At 46.0% G+C, this 9,694-nt stretch overlaps 22 non-coding genes across 22 annotated transcripts; all 22 read left to right on the forward strand.

The window, feature by feature from the left end:
* Positions 1-161: 161 nt before the first annotated feature.
* On the forward strand, positions 162-233 carry trnap-ugg (transfer RNA proline (anticodon UGG)). The gene has a single exon. It is a non-coding gene; the product is annotated as a tRNA-Pro (tRNA).
* Positions 234-341: 108 nt separating this feature from the next.
* On the forward strand, positions 342-413 carry trnap-agg (transfer RNA proline (anticodon AGG)). Its single transcript has one exon. It is a non-coding gene; the product is annotated as a tRNA-Pro (tRNA).
* A 161-nt stretch (positions 414-574) lies between these two features.
* trnap-agg (transfer RNA proline (anticodon AGG)) lies at positions 575-646 on the forward strand. Its single transcript has one exon. It is a non-coding gene; the product is annotated as a tRNA-Pro (tRNA).
* Positions 647-2,297: 1,651 nt separating this feature from the next.
* Positions 2,298-2,369, forward strand: trnap-cgg (transfer RNA proline (anticodon CGG)). The gene has a single exon. It is a non-coding gene; the product is annotated as a tRNA-Pro (tRNA).
* Positions 2,370-2,728: 359 nt separating this feature from the next.
* On the forward strand, positions 2,729-2,800 carry trnap-ugg (transfer RNA proline (anticodon UGG)). The gene has a single exon. It is a non-coding gene; the product is annotated as a tRNA-Pro (tRNA).
* Positions 2,801-2,907: 107 nt separating this feature from the next.
* On the forward strand, positions 2,908-2,979 carry trnap-agg (transfer RNA proline (anticodon AGG)). The gene has a single exon. It is a non-coding gene; the product is annotated as a tRNA-Pro (tRNA).
* Positions 2,980-3,140: 161 nt separating this feature from the next.
* On the forward strand, positions 3,141-3,212 carry trnap-agg (transfer RNA proline (anticodon AGG)). The gene has a single exon. It is a non-coding gene; the product is annotated as a tRNA-Pro (tRNA).
* A 1,169-nt stretch (positions 3,213-4,381) lies between these two features.
* Positions 4,382-4,453, forward strand: trnap-cgg (transfer RNA proline (anticodon CGG)). The gene has a single exon. It is a non-coding gene; the product is annotated as a tRNA-Pro (tRNA).
* A 175-nt stretch (positions 4,454-4,628) lies between these two features.
* On the forward strand, positions 4,629-4,700 carry trnap-ugg (transfer RNA proline (anticodon UGG)). Its single transcript has one exon. It is a non-coding gene; the product is annotated as a tRNA-Pro (tRNA).
* A 108-nt stretch (positions 4,701-4,808) lies between these two features.
* On the forward strand, positions 4,809-4,880 carry trnap-agg (transfer RNA proline (anticodon AGG)). The gene has a single exon. It is a non-coding gene; the product is annotated as a tRNA-Pro (tRNA).
* Positions 4,881-5,041: 161 nt separating this feature from the next.
* trnap-agg (transfer RNA proline (anticodon AGG)) lies at positions 5,042-5,113 on the forward strand. The gene has a single exon. It is a non-coding gene; the product is annotated as a tRNA-Pro (tRNA).
* Positions 5,114-5,303: 190 nt separating this feature from the next.
* Positions 5,304-5,375, forward strand: trnap-cgg (transfer RNA proline (anticodon CGG)). Its single transcript has one exon. It is a non-coding gene; the product is annotated as a tRNA-Pro (tRNA).
* Positions 5,376-5,550: 175 nt separating this feature from the next.
* Positions 5,551-5,622, forward strand: trnap-ugg (transfer RNA proline (anticodon UGG)). Its single transcript has one exon. It is a non-coding gene; the product is annotated as a tRNA-Pro (tRNA).
* A 108-nt stretch (positions 5,623-5,730) lies between these two features.
* trnap-agg (transfer RNA proline (anticodon AGG)) lies at positions 5,731-5,802 on the forward strand. The gene has a single exon. It is a non-coding gene; the product is annotated as a tRNA-Pro (tRNA).
* Positions 5,803-5,963: 161 nt separating this feature from the next.
* On the forward strand, positions 5,964-6,035 carry trnap-agg (transfer RNA proline (anticodon AGG)). Its single transcript has one exon. It is a non-coding gene; the product is annotated as a tRNA-Pro (tRNA).
* Positions 6,036-6,225: 190 nt separating this feature from the next.
* On the forward strand, positions 6,226-6,297 carry trnap-cgg (transfer RNA proline (anticodon CGG)). Its single transcript has one exon. It is a non-coding gene; the product is annotated as a tRNA-Pro (tRNA).
* A 175-nt stretch (positions 6,298-6,472) lies between these two features.
* Positions 6,473-6,544, forward strand: trnap-ugg (transfer RNA proline (anticodon UGG)). Its single transcript has one exon. It is a non-coding gene; the product is annotated as a tRNA-Pro (tRNA).
* Positions 6,545-7,141: 597 nt separating this feature from the next.
* On the forward strand, positions 7,142-7,213 carry trnap-cgg (transfer RNA proline (anticodon CGG)). Its single transcript has one exon. It is a non-coding gene; the product is annotated as a tRNA-Pro (tRNA).
* Positions 7,214-7,388: 175 nt separating this feature from the next.
* trnap-ugg (transfer RNA proline (anticodon UGG)) lies at positions 7,389-7,460 on the forward strand. The gene has a single exon. It is a non-coding gene; the product is annotated as a tRNA-Pro (tRNA).
* Positions 7,461-7,572: 112 nt separating this feature from the next.
* Positions 7,573-7,644, forward strand: trnap-ugg (transfer RNA proline (anticodon UGG)). Its single transcript has one exon. It is a non-coding gene; the product is annotated as a tRNA-Pro (tRNA).
* A 108-nt stretch (positions 7,645-7,752) lies between these two features.
* Positions 7,753-7,824, forward strand: trnap-agg (transfer RNA proline (anticodon AGG)). Its single transcript has one exon. It is a non-coding gene; the product is annotated as a tRNA-Pro (tRNA).
* Positions 7,825-7,985: 161 nt separating this feature from the next.
* Positions 7,986-8,057, forward strand: trnap-agg (transfer RNA proline (anticodon AGG)). Its single transcript has one exon. It is a non-coding gene; the product is annotated as a tRNA-Pro (tRNA).
* Positions 8,058-9,694: the final 1,637 nt, after the last annotated feature.

The raw sequence follows: 9,694 nt of genomic DNA on the forward strand, positions 1-9,694 counted from the left end.
AATGCCAGACTTTACAGAAAAAAATCCACTCTAACGAAATAAACGACGACCACCCTCTGTTGTTAGCCATTGCAGGAAAAGAGCCCATTCTGGAAAACTTTTTTGACTTACTCAAGAATGCAAGGGGTCCACACAAAATAAAACCCATTGCAGCACTCAGCGGCTCGTTGGTCTAGGGGTATGATTCTCGCTTTGGGTGCGAGAGGTCCCGGGTTCAAATCCCGGACGAGCCCGTAAGCTAGACAGGTAAACTCTTTTGAAATGTGTCCTTTTTCAAGTCCCGTCAGTGGTGGAGAAAATTGCACGTTTTTTTTTTTTCAGCTGAAGTCACACTCTGTCGGGGCTCGTTGGTCTAGGGGTATGATTCTCGCTTAGGGTGCGAGAGGTCCCGGGTTCAAATCCCGGACGAGCCCGTCGCCAAGCAAGCTTTTGTCAGTATCATGAGATTGTGTGAGCACTGTCTCACCTTTGATGTACAGCATAGCTTAGCTGCAGCTCAACACCACCACAGCTACCTTTCCTTTCAGCTAAATATTGATGCTCAAAATGCTCGACATAAGCATTTGAGCAAGCTGGCTCGTTGGTCTAGAGGTATGATTCTCGCTTAGGGTGCGAGAGGTCCCGGGTTCAAATCCCGGACGAGCCCTTTATTCTGTGAAACTCTGCATCGTTTGGTTCTACCGGCCACCGGTCAACTGCTGCACTTAGTTACCCAGGGGGGTATTCCATCAACCTCGCTAAACAAGGCGGCGCTCAACAGAAATAGCCTGGCTTGAACTAGTGTAGACTTCCACTTGAAGCTAAAGCCGTTCCATTAACTCAAGTTAGCTGCATCTTGCCCTCGTTTATTCAAACGAGGCTAAAATCAGCTTCATGTCTGCTCGTGCACGAGGTAGAAAAGTAGACCAAAACCATAGATTGACGAAAAGACGATACATGTCGTAAAATTAAGGCAAACTAGAAGATTTCAGTTCGATTTACAAGCGCCATCTACAGGATTTCCATCGGAAGTAATCAAATTGAACACGAGAGAAAAAACATAGATACAGTAGTTGCCTAAAAAGGAGAATAACGAAATCGTAGGCCTAGGCCTACTGTAAATCGCTAAACAGTAATTATGATGGTTTGAATTGGGACTTTGATTGTCTTCACTCTGAACAAAACGAGTGAATAAGTAGCCTAGGCTATTTAAACTCAAAACAACTTTGGCAGCTATTCAACATTAAAGACAACCTACGTTCTATTAAAAGGGTTCACTCTAAAATATTTTTTCGGTGGTCATAAAATAAATTAGTATTGTCCTGGGAGTAGCCTATTGGGAGAAAACCTATTGTCTCCCATAAGCATTAGTTCTGCCAAAGTGTTTGTGAAATATCTGAAATGCAATATTGGCTTTCAATATGTCATTTCATATTTAATTTGTGTAATACAGTTGGTTTGATATCTGAACTATAGGCCTAATCAATAGACTAGCCTATATGAAGCGGTTTTAATTAGCCTTTACAGAATTAGGCAGGCTGGCTTGCCTCATCACTGACAGCCTGCCTACTGTCACTGAACAAGCTACATGACCCTTTATCAATAGTGATGCCTTTCATTAAAGAGTATAACTAAACATGGCAATATTTATGTGTTAACATAGCCTATGTAAATTCATCGCATGGGAACCGAACCCGAGAACACGCAAAACAGATCTCGGCTGATATTCTGTCACGCTGCGCATGACACCACGCAAGTTGTGCTTTGAACAGAGCCGCAAGATTCCTTGGACCACACACAGATCAAGTTCAAACAATGTAAGTTGCATAATTTTCAGAAATTCTTTGAAACTAGCGAATAGGTAGCCTAGCCTTAATCAATGCTTGCAACACTGTCGGAAAAAAGTTTCTCCTTCTATTTTTTAAGTTGTAGGCTACAGGTGACGAAAGCACAGGTTGACGGAACCAATGGTTTGGGACTCGTTTTCCGACTGGTGTTTTTTTTTGCAACACAGATTAATTTAGCTCGGCAGTTAGCCTGCCACCGACCAGGTTAGTTCAGAAGCATATGTTACCCCAGCAACTCAGCTGAGATTCCTGTTAGCGGGAGTAATGGAACCAAACTCTCTCTAAAATTAGCGAGGCTTATCAAAGTTAGCCGCGATTAACGGTTAGCTCGCTTGATGGAATACCCCCCAGGACTTACTTTCGGAAATGTTGATGCACAGTGGAACGCAGCTGAAATGACCGTCTTTTCTGCAGACCACTCTAAAACGTTGGTGTGAGGAAAGGCGCTGAATAAATGGCATCCTTGGCCCAGGCTCGTTGGTCTAGGGGTATGATTCTCGCTTCGGGTGCGAGAGGTCCCGGGTTCAACTCCCGGACGAGCCCTTCTTTCACAAAGAAATGCCAGACTTTACAGAAAAAAATCCACTCTAACGAAATAAACGACGACCACCCTCTTTTGTTAGCCATTGCAGGAAAAGAGCCCATTCTGGAAAACTTTTTTGACTTACTCAGGAATGCAAGGGGTCCACACAAAATAAAACCCATTGCAGCACTCAGCGGCTCGTTGGTCTAGGGGTATGATTCTCGCTTTGGGTGCGAGAGGTCCCGGGTTCAAATCCCGAACGAGCCCGTTTGTGCTTTCTCCCCAATTTATTGTGGGCCTCACCGCCAAACGCTTGTGTCCTGTAGAGAATTAGCCTCGGTTGGATGTTCCTTTTCACCCCACAAAACTGTTCAATTGCGGCTCGTTGGTCTAGGGGTATGATTCTCGCTTTGGGTGCGAGAGGTCCCGGGTTCAAATCCCGGACGAGCCCGTAAGCTAGACAGGTAAACTCTTTTGAAATGTGTCCTTTTTCAAGTCCCGTCAGTGGTGGAGAAAATTGCACGGTTTTTTTTTTCAGCTGAAGTCACACTCTGTCTGGGCTCGTTGGTCTAGGGGTATGATTCTCGCTTAGGGTGCGAGAGGTCCCGGGTTCAAATCCCGGACGAGCCCGTCGCCAAGCAAGCTTTTGTCAGTATCATGAGATTTTGTGAGCACTGTCTCACCTTTGATGTACAGCATAGCTTAGCTGCAGCTCAACACCACCACAGCTACCTTTCCTTTCAGCTAAATATTGATGCACAAGATGCTCGACATAAGCATTTGAGCAAGCTGGCTCGTTGGTCTAGGGGTATGATTCTCGCTTAGGGTGCGAGAGGTCCCGGGTTCAAATCCCGGACGAGCCCTTTATTCTGTGAAACTCTGCATCGTTTGGTTCTACCGGCCACCGGTCAACTGCTGCACTTAGTTACCCAGGGGCCTATTGCACAAAACTAGGATAAGGGATTAACCCGGGATATCTTGGTTATCCTGGCTCAATTTATCCGTGATCCAGTTGCACAAAAGCGGGATAGGGGGCAGCAGGATATGTTATGGTATAAGTTACCATGGCGATTTATTCTGTGGAGCTAGCCTGCTCCTGACCAGGCTAACATCCAAGATAAGTTGATTCTAATGGTAATTACATTATCTGATTGGTTCAGCTAGCTGTCATTCAAATGAGACCTCCACGTGATTTTTTTTTAAAGAGCTGTAGATTCCATTTCTATATTATTTGCTACATGCATTTACTCGCAAAACACAGCAGAATGTCTGCCTAATACCATATGGATGTCATTTAAATTATGGTGGCCTTATAATGAATAACATAGCCTACTCGTTGTTTGCTTCTTTTTTGACAGATGTTTGATGAATAGGCTGCTGTAGGCTGGTAGTTGATTGGAAGTGGAGGGGACATTTTTCGAAGGTGTTTTCAACTAATTCGGCTTTTAAGACAAATTAAGATACTTTGTGCATTGCGGTGGAAAAGCGCTTCCTTAATGACGTTGCGTGCCGAGACAAGGAAGCTCTCACACGTGGGTGCATACGTAAATTTGCATTCAGTTGATCTGCCACACCTACTCCCGCTATGTAACAGAAATAATCATGAACCCCCATCCAAAAAAGTAACACTTTACCTCGTTGTTAGTCTATATCAAAAGCGGTTGTTCACTTTGTGTGCAAGACGCTATTTTTCGCGTGTTTTTTACTCCAACCGCGAGTTATTGGGGGAGAAACGAGAACGCGCACATACACCGAATAACTTACACCTGGCTTGATGAATCCGTGTCTGCTCATCCTGGATTGGTCTTTGTGCAACCAATTCAGCCAGTATGCTCTTGTTTAGGATTCAGTGATCGCGGCTCAGTAAGTTATCCCGGATGTCTTAATTCTGCTTTTGTGCAACGGGCCCCAGGACTTACTTTCGGAAATGTTGATGCACAGTGGAACGCAGCTGAAATGACCGTCTTTTCTGCAGACCACTCTAAAACGTTGGTGTGAGGAAAGGCGCTGAATAAATGGCATCCTTGGCCCAGGCTCGTTGGTCTAGGGGTATGATTCTCGCTTCGGGTGCCAGAGGTCCCGGGTTCAACTCCCGGACGAGCCCTTCTTTCACAAAGAAATGCCAGACTTTACAGAAAAAAATCCACTCTAACGAAATAAACGACGACCACCCTCTGTTGTTAGCCATTGCAGGAAAAGAGCCCATTCTGGAAAACTTTTTTGACTTACTCAAGAATGCAAGGGGTCCACACAAAATAAAACCCATTGCAGCACTCAGCGGCTCGTTGGTCTAGGGGTATGATTCTCGCTTTGGGTGCGAGAGGTCCCGGGTTCAAATCCCGGACGAGCCCGTAAGCTAGACAGGTAAACTCTTTTGAAATGTGTCCTTTTTCAAGTCCCGTCAGTGGTGGAGAAAATTGCACGTTTTTTTTTTTTCAGCTGAAGTCACACTCTGTCGGGGCTCGTTGGTCTAGGGGTATGATTCTCGCTTAGGGTGCGAGAGGTCCCGGGTTCAAATCCCGGACGAGCCCGTCGCCAAGCAAGCTTTTGTCAGTATCATGAGATTGTGTGAGCACTGTCTCACCTTTGATGTACAGCATAGCTTAGCTGCAGCTCAACACCACCACAGCTACCTTTCCTTTCAGCTAAATATTGATGCTCAAAATGCTCGACATAAGCATTTGAGCAAGCTGGCTCGTTGGTCTAGAGGTATGATTCTCGCTTAGGGTGCGAGAGGTCCCGGGTTCAAATCCCGGACGAGCCCTTTATTCTGTGAAACTCTGCATCGTTTGGTTCTACCGGCCACCGGTCAACTGCTGCACTTAGTTACCCAGGACTTACTTTCGGAAATGTTGATGCACAGTGGAACGCAGCTGAAATGACCGTCTTTTCTGCAGACCACTCTAAAACGTTGGTGTGAGGAAAGGCGCTGAATAAATGGCATCCTTGGCCCAGGCTCGTTGGTCTAGGGGTATGATTCTCGCTTCGGGTGCGAGAGGTCCCGGGTTCAACTCCCGGACGAGCCCTTCTTTCACAAAGAAATGCCAGACTTTACAGAAAAAAATCCACTCTAACGAAATAAACGACGACCACCCTCTGTTGTTAGCCATTGCAGGAAAAGAGCCCATTCTGGAAAACTTTTTTGACTTACTCAGGAATGCAAGGGGTCCACACAAAATAAAACCCATTGCAGCACTCAGCGGCTCGTTGGTCTAGGGGTATGATTCTCGCTTTGGGTGCGAGAGGTCCCGGGTTCAAATCCCGGACGAGCCCGTAAGCTAGACAGGTAAACTCTTTTGAAATGTGTCCTTTTTCAAGTCCCGTCAGTGGTGGAGAAAATTGCACGTTTTTTTTTTTTCAGCTGAAGTCACACTCTGTCGGGGCTCGTTGGTCTAGGGGTATGATTCTCGCTTAGGGTGCGAGAGGTCCCGGGTTCAAATCCCGGACGAGCCCGTCGCCAAGCAAGCTTTTGTCAGTATCATGAGATTGTGTGAGCACTGTCTCACCTTTGATGTACAGCATAGCTTAGCTGCAGCTCAACACCACCACAGCTACCTTTCCTTTCAGCTAAATATTGATGCTCAAAATGCTCGACATAAGCATTTGAGCAAGCTGGCTCGTTGGTCTAGGGGTATGATTCTCGCTTAGGGTGCGAGAGGTCCCGGGTTCAAATCCCGGACGAGCCCTTTATTCTGTGAAACTCTGCATCGTTTGGTTCTACCGGCCACCGGTCAACTGCTGCACTTAGTTACCCAGGACTTACTTTCGGAAATGTTGATGCACAGTGGAACGCAGCTGAAATGACCGTCTTTTCTGCAGACCACTCTAAAACGTTGGTGTGAGGAAAGGCGCTGAATAAATGGCATCCTTGGCCCAGGCTCGTTGGTCTAGGGGTATGATTCTCGCTTCGGGTGCCAGAGGTCCCGGGTTCAACTCCCGGACGAGCCCTTCTTTCACAAAGAAATGCCAGACTTTACAGAAAAAAATCCACTCTAACGAAATAAACGACGACCACCCTCTGTTGTTAGCCATTGCAGGAAAAGAGCCCATTCTGGAAAACTTTTTTGACTTACTCAGGAATGCAAGGGGTCCACACAAAATAAAACCCATTGCAGCACTCAGCGGCTCGTTGGTCTAGGGGTATGATTCTCGCTTTGGGTGCGAGAGGTCCCGGGTTCAAATCCCGGACGAGCCCGTAAGCTAGACAGGTAAACTCTTTTGAAATGTGTCCTTTTTCAAGTCCCGTCAGTGGTGGAGAAAATTGCACGTTTTTTTTTTTCAGCTGAAGTCATACTCTGTCGGGGCTCGTTGGTCTAGGGGTATGATTCTCGCTTAGGGTGCGAGAGGTCCCCGGTCTCCGGACGAGCCCGTCGCCAAGCAAGCTTTTGTCAGTATCATGAGATTGTGTGAGCACTGTCTCACCTTTGATGTACAGCATAGCTTAGCTGCAGCTCAACACCGACACAGCTACCTTTCCTTTCAGCTAAATATTGATGCTCAAAATGCTCGACATAAGCATTTGAGCAAGCTGGCTCGTTCGTCTAGGGGTATGATTCTCGCTTAGGGTGCGAGAGGTCCCGGGTTCAAATCCCGGACGAGCCCTTTATTCTGTGAAACTCTGCATCGTTTGGTTCTACCGGCCACCGGTCAACTGCTGCACTTAGTTACCCAGGACTTACTTTCGGAAATGTTGATGCACAGTGGAACGCAGCTGAAATGACCGTCTTTTCTCCAGACCACTCTAAAACGTTGGTGTGAGGAAAGGCGCTGAATAAATGGCATCCTTGGCCCAGGCTCGTTGGTCTAGGGGTATGATTCTCGCTTCGGGTGCGAGAGGTTCCGGGTTCAACTCCCGGACGAGCCCTTCTTTCACAAAGAAATGCCAGACTTTACAGAAAAAAATCCACTCTAACGAAATAAACGACGACCACCCTCTTTTGTTAGCCATTGCAGGAAAAGAGCCCATTCTGGAAAACTTTTTTGACTTACTCAGGAATGCAAGGGGTCCACACAAAATAAAACCCATTGCAGCACTCAGCGGCTCGTTGGTCTAGGGGTATGATTCTCGCTTTGGGTGCGAGAGGTCCCGGGTTCAAATCCCGGACGAGCCCGTTTGTGCTTTCTCCCCAATTTATTGTGGGCCTCACCGCCAAACGCTTGTGTCCTGTAGAGAATTAGCCTCGGTTGGATGTTCCTTTTCACCCCACAAAACTGTTCAATTGCGGCTCGTTGGTCTAGGGGTATGATTCTCGCTTTGGGTGCGAGAGGTCCCGGGTTCAAATCCCGGACGAGCCCGTAAGCTAGACAGGTAAACTCTTTTGAAATGTGTCCTTTTTCAAGTCCCGTCAGTGGTGGAGAAAATTGCACGTTTTTTTTTTTTCAGCTGAAGTCACACTCTGTCGGGGCTCGTTGGTCTAGGGGTATGATTCTCGCTTAGGGTGCGAGAGGTCCCGGGTTCAAATCCCGGACGAGCCCGTCGCCAAGCAAGCTTTTGTCAGTATCATGAGATTGTGTGAGCACTGTCTCACCTTTGATGTACAGCATAGCTTAGCTGCAGCTCAACACCACCACAGCTACCTTTCCTTTCAGCTAAATATTGATGCTCAAAATGCTCGACATAAGCATTTGAGCAAGCTGGCTCGTTGGTCTAGAGGTATGATTCTCGCTTAGGGTGCGAGAGGTCCCGGGTTCAAATCCCGGACGAGCCCTTTATTCTGTGAAACTCTGCATCGTTTGGTTCTACCGGCCACCGGTCAACTGCTGCACTTAGTTACCCAGGGGGGTATTCCATCAACCTCGCTAAACAAGGCGGCGCTCAACAGAAATAGCCTGGCTTGAACTAGTGTAGACTTCCACTTGAAGCTAAAGCCGTTCCATTAACTCAAGTTAGCTGCATCTTGCCCTCGTTTATTCAAACGAGGCTAAAATCAGCTTCATGTCTGCTCGTGCACGAGGTAGAAAAGTAGACCAAAACCATAGATTGACGAAAAGACGATACATGTCGTAAAATTAAGGCAAACTAGAAGATTTCAGTTCGATTTACAAGCGCCATCTACAGGATTTCCATCGGAAGTAATCAAATTGAACACGAGAGAAAAAACATAGATACAGTAGTTGCCTAAAAAGGAGAATAACGAAATCGTAGGCCTAGGCCTACTGTAAATCGCTAAACAGTAATTATGATGGTTTGAATTGGGACTTTGATTGTCTTCACTCTGAACAAAACGAGTGAATAAGTAGCCTAGGCTATTTAAACTCAAAACAACTTTGGCAGCTATTCAACATTAAAGACAACCTACGTTCTATTAAAAGGGTTCACTCTAAAATATTTTTTCGGTGGTCATAAAATAAATTAGTATTGTCCTGGGAGTAGCCTATTGGGAGAAAACCTATTGTCTCCCATAAGCATTAGTTCTGCCAAAGTGTTTGTGAAATATCTGAAATGCAATATTGGCTTTCAATATGTCATTTCATATTTAATTTGTGTAATACAGTTGGTTTGATATCTGAACTATAGGCCTAATCAATAGACTAGCCTATATGAAGCGGTTTTAATTAGCCTTTACAGAATTAGGCAGGCTGGCTTGCCTCATCACTGACAGCCTGCCTACTGTCACTGAACAAGCTACATGACCCTTTATCAATAGTGATGCCTTTCATTAAAGAGTATAACTAAACATGGCAATATTTATGTGTTAACATAGCCTATGTAAATTCATCGCATGGGAACCGAACCCGAGAACACGCAAAACAGATCTCGGCTGATATTCTGTCACGCTGCGCATGACACCACGCAAGTTGTGCTTTGAACAGAGCCGCAAGATTCCTTGGACCACACACAGATCAAGTTCAAACAATGTAAGTTGCATAATTTTCAGAAATTCTTTGAAACTAGCGAATAGGTAGCCTAGCCTTAATCAATGCTTGCAACACTGTCGGAAAAAAGTTTCTCCTTCTATTTTTTAAGTTGTAGGCTACAGGTGACGAAAGCACAGGTTGACGGAACCAATGGTTTGGGACTCGTTTTCCGACTGGTGTTTTTTTTTGCAACACAGATTAATTTAGCTCGGCAGTTAGCCTGCCACCGACCAGGTTAGTTCAGAAGCATATGTTACCCCAGCAACTCAGCTGAGATTCCTGTTAGCGGGAGTAATGGAACCAAACTCTCTCTAAAATTAGCGAGGCTTATCAAAGTTAGCCGCGATTAACGGTTAGCTCGCTTGATGGAATACCCCCCAGGACTTACTTTCGGAAATGTTGATGCACAGTGGAACGCAGCTGAAATGACCGTCTTTTCTGCAGACCACTCTAAAACGTTGGTGTGAGGAAAGGCGCTGAATAAATG

The sequence above is a fragment of the Sardina pilchardus genome, chromosome 8 (genome assembly GCF_963854185.1).
Source record: "Sardina pilchardus chromosome 8, fSarPil1.1, whole genome shotgun sequence".
Taxonomy (NCBI): domain Eukaryota; kingdom Metazoa; phylum Chordata; class Actinopteri; order Clupeiformes; family Clupeidae; genus Sardina; species Sardina pilchardus.